Source organism: Dasypus novemcinctus, chromosome 12 (assembly GCF_030445035.2).
Source record: "Dasypus novemcinctus isolate mDasNov1 chromosome 12, mDasNov1.1.hap2, whole genome shotgun sequence".
Classification (NCBI taxonomy): Eukaryota; Metazoa; Chordata; class Mammalia; order Cingulata; family Dasypodidae; genus Dasypus; species Dasypus novemcinctus.
This window is the reverse complement of record NC_080684.1, coordinates 49524182-49529214: the sequence shown is the minus strand read 5'-3', so window position 1 is coordinate 49529214 and position 5033 is coordinate 49524182. Positions and strand designations below refer to the sequence as shown.

The 5033-nt window shown below is 37.9% G+C and overlaps 1 non-coding gene across 1 annotated transcript; it reads left to right on the top strand.

Moving 5' to 3' along the window:
• The first annotated feature begins 1316 nt into the window (after positions 1-1316).
• LOC111763404 (U6 spliceosomal RNA) lies at positions 1317-1422 on the top strand. The gene has a single exon (XR_002796282.1). It is a non-coding gene; the product is annotated as a U6 spliceosomal RNA (small nuclear RNA).
• The last annotated feature ends 3611 nt before the right edge of the window (positions 1423-5033 follow it).

Sequence of the window (5033 nt, the reverse complement as noted above, 5' to 3'; positions counted from 1 at the left end):
CCCAAAAGTATTTCTAGATCTTTAACAAACACTAAGCCACATGAGGCAAATGCTTTTTAACTGGTTAATAAGACCACAGACTAAGGGCAAAGCACTAGGAGGTACTTTTGTGGACCTAATTACCACCTTAGATGCCAACGGTGCCCCCAGGGGGTTCTTAATGAGTTATATAAGAAGAAAGTCTTTGAAATGCTTTGGCTTTTTCCCTTTGCCTTACAACCCAGCATCTACTGTAGATGGAATAGGTTGGAATGAGCAGTTACAAAATGCAGGAGAGAGCAGCACCAATAAGAAAAAGCTCCATAATAGCTGGGACTCCTCTGTGTTGTTTGCTACTCTGTTTTCCCTGCCTAACACATAATGGTGCTAAATAAATGTTTGTTGAGCAAGAGAGATTGGTAAGTTGATTTACACATTGGACTTGGGTTATGTTAGATGAACCCTAAGGTCCCTTCTCACTGAGGTTTTATGACTCAGTAAGAGTGCAGAGAACTGAAATTAGAAAAAAAATGCTTTAAACACATCAAGTTACATAGTTTCCTTTCTGTATATACAGATCACTAAACAACAGTGTTAAGCCCAATATTGAGATCAAGGCAATGGAAAGAATTTCAAGAGGCCATTTATTTTATTCCCAGTAGGCAACTATATCATCCCATAAAAGGATGCAGGATGATATAATGGAAAGAGGCTTTGGAGTCAAACAGCCGGGTTTTAATTCCTGTTCTGCCACTTACAGGCTGTATGATCTTGGGCAATTTATTGAACTAACATCTTTGAGCCTCCATTTCCCTTTTTATAGAGTCCATAGCACAGGACAATACCTTTGAGGGCTTTTGTGCTAAACACAGTAACACACAGAAGGACCTCAAACAATTGCTGGTTTCATTTCTCCCCAGAAAGTTACATGCAAATATTTTTTAAAGGCATGTCTCAATTTCCCTTAAGATATAAGTTTGTACACATTTCCTATCCTTCTAAGTCTACACATTTTGTAATTCTGCTGAAATGAAAGACCTTTTTACTTACTTAAAAAAAAAATGCTTTACTAACTATTGCCTAGAATATCAATTGAAAAAATATGACTACTGCCAAACCCCATTTATACAATAACCCTTTATAAACTTAAAGATCCATGTAAAAGCCTTTTGGGCCTATTATAAAACTCAATCCTCACTTTGCTTTTTTGTCAGAGGTTTTAAAGAAAAGAATTGTCAGCTCTTGGTATATCACTAAGTCTCAACCTGCTAGAAGACAAAGCTTGTTTATACGGTGGCAAGGGACACCCTAAAATATTAATAAGAATTCTAACTATTGTGCTTGCTTCAGCAGCACATATACTAAAATTGGAACAATACAGAGAAGATGAGCATGATCCTGAACATGGATGACACACAAATACATGAAGCATTCCATATATTTTTTAAATCTTTAAAAATTTTTATTTATTATATTTAAAACTATTACCATTTCATTGTGTTATTAATTTTATTCAATTATTTTGTTGGCTTCATTTTTGGAAAGGTACTGGATCACAGAAGGGTCACAACTGTGCCAGGAAAGGTCACTGGTGCAGGGTGTCAGTGATGCGGGGATGCATGGGAAGGGTTCACCTGGGGCATGCCCCTAAGGCATATGAGTATGTTCCAGTGTTCACGGGGGGGGGGGGGCATTGTCTCTGTGCGTGGACACCCCCACAATAACTGAAAGAGTACTGAATTCCCATCCTGGGGAGTTCTGCTACATTCTGTAGTAGAAAGGTAAGAACACCCTAAGTACAGGGGCAGTGCCTAGTGAAGGAAGATAAGCCCTTGATATTTATAATTGTACTTATGAATTTTTCTTGTGAAATTGAAACTTAGCCTAGTAATATATATTGCTTAAGAGTTAACTACTTGGGAAACAGATCTAGCTCAAGCACTTGGGCTCCCATCTAACATGTGGGAGGTCCAGGATTCGATATCCAGGGCCTCCTGGTGAGGGCAGGCTGGCCCACATGGCAAACTGGCCCACATAGAGTGCTGGCCCATGTGGGAGTGCCACCCCATGCAGGAGTGCCGGCCAATGTGGAGAGATGGCACAGCAACATGACTCAACAAGAGACACAGAGGAGAGACAATAAGAAGACATAGCAGACACCTCTCTCCCACTCCAGAAGGTGCCAAGATCAGTTCTCAGAGTCACCTAATGAGAATACAAGCAAACACAGAAGAACACACAGGAAATGGACACAGAGAGCAGACAACAGGGTGGGGAGTAGAAATATAAATAAATAAATGTTTAAAAAAAAGAGTTAACTCCTGAAAACTCCTTCTTGCTCAATGTAGCCTCTCTCTAAGCCAACCTCAGAATAGAAATGCACTACCTTCCCCCCAGCATGGGACATGATTCCCAGGGATTAGCTTCCCTGGCACCAAAGGATTATTACTAAGCACCAACTAGCAATGCATCAGGAAAAACACCTTGACCAAAAGGGGGAAATATTAAATACAAATGAGTTTTTACGGCTAAAAGATTTCAAAGTGAATTGGGAAGTCATTTCAGAGGTTAGGCTTATGCACGTCTCAGCAGGATCTCATTGACTGCCACAGTAAACAGTGCCTCAAATAGCACGGTTCCTGAGAGCTCCAGAGACATCAGACAAGACAGACATTCTCACAAATTCAGATCCCTGTCAGTGGATCTTACTCTGGAATTTATGTTTCCCATTGTAACAGACTTAGACTCATTTACAGTTTCCTTAGACATGGCTCTTCTGCCCCCTTTTATTTGAACCTATAATTAGTACTATACTTGTTAAAAATGTGTCCCAGAGATTTAAATCTTTGGCCCATCCATGTGACAGTGAGCCCTGAACTTCAGCAGAGTTGCAACACCTACTCTCCAATTCACTGGACATACCCAAGACAAATAACAAGAAGATGATAAAGGACAATGCCTATCCCAAGAAACAGAGAGAGTCTGCAACTGCAAGCAAGATAGTTCCATCTATCCATCCCATGGGACCTAAGTTCCTCTCAATTAAAAACAGAGTGAGCATCACCATCCCAAAATCTTCAAGATTGGAGAATGAACAATGGACTAAAGTAGACTTAATATTATTCTATTATAGACATTATTATTCTAGCAATGGAAGAACCTATATCATTGATATAAAGGCAGTGGCTACCAGAGATTCTGAGGGGAGGGAGAGGAAAGAATAGGTGTAATATGGGGGTATTTTTGGACATTGGAATTTTCCTGCATGACATTGCTATGACAGTTACAGATGTTATATATTCTGTCATAACCTACAGAGTAGTGTGGGACAGAGTGTTAACTATAATGTAAGCTATAGTCCATGATCAGTAGCAATGCTTCAATATGTGTTCAGTTCATCAATTGTAACAAATATACCACACTATTGAAGGATGTTGTTAATGTGGGAAAGTGTGTGGGGGGATATATGGGAATTCCCTATATATTTTTCTAAATTAATTTATTGAAGTATATCACTCATACATAAACATACATAAACAATAAGTGTAGAATAATAGTTGTGAACTTACAAAACAATATAACATCATACAGGACTCTCATAACTTACCCTACCACCAATAACTTGCATTGTTGTTAAACCTTTTTAACTAATGATTAAACAGTATTGTCAAAATATTACTACTAATCAAAGTATTTTTCCCCTGACCAACCCTATTATTATTATCTTTACATCATTTCTATATGAACATACATAAGCAATTAAGTATATAGTAAAGTTGTGAACTCACAAAGCAAACATGCATAACATCATACAGGAATCCCACACGTCAACCCTCAAACAACACCTTGCATTGTCGTGAGACATTTGTTACAAAATTATGAAAGAATATTGTCAAAATCTTACTACTAATCATAGTCCTTATCTTACATTTGTTTTTTTTATCCCCCAATCCATCCTATTATTATTTTTAAAATATATTTTTATGACAGAAGTTGTAAACTCATAAAACAATCATGCACGTGTGCAGAATTCCCAAACAACACCCCTCTTTGAACACATCACACTGTAGTAGAACATTTGCTACAGTTAAGACAATATCTCACTGTTATCATGTCTGTAATGTACATTTGGCTCGCATTTTCCATATTGCCTCATTATCAACACAGTCATCTTTGGCATAGATGCAAGAATATTATATTATTACTGCTAACCACAGTCCATAGGTCACTCCAGCTGTATTTTTCCTGTGCTTCTCCACATTCCCAACATCCTGCAGTAGTGATGTACATTTGCTCTACCTCATGAAGGACACTCTTGCATCTGTATCATCAACTGTAATTCTCATCACCTTTTGATTTACTGTGCTATTCAGTTCCTAGATTATTCTCTAGCATTCTGTCAATTGGCATTTACATACCCAGACTACCATTTTCATCCACATCCCCATTTATAAACTAGTTGTTACTCACTATGTATTACCATCCACTATATACATTTCCACACTTTTACAGTAAAGCTAATTAAAACTTCTACATACATTAAGCATCAGTAGCCCATCTCAGTCCTCCTCTTATCTCCTTTAAGAAACCACCACCTACCACAGGTCTTGAAGATATTTTCCTACAATTTCTTCTAGAAGTTTTAAGGTTCTTGCTTTTATTTTTAGGTTTTTGATCCATTTTGAGTTAATTTTTGGATAAGGTGTGAGATAGGGGACCTCTTTCCTTCTTTCAGCTGTGGATAATAAATTCCTTCAGCATCATTTGTTGAATGGATTGTTCTGCCTGAGCTGTGTGGATTTGACAGGCTAGTCAAAAATCACTTGTCCATACATGTGAGGGTCTGTTTCTGAACCATAAATTTGGTTCCATTGGTCTATGTGTCTGTCTTTATGCCAGTACCATTTATTTTTACCAGTATAGCTAGGTAATACGGTTTAAAGTCTGAAGATGAGGGTTTGCTTTTCCTTTCTATGATGTTTCTGGCTATTCAGGACCCCTTACCCTTACAGATAAAGTTGATGATTGTGTTTTCAATTTTTTTTTAATGCTGG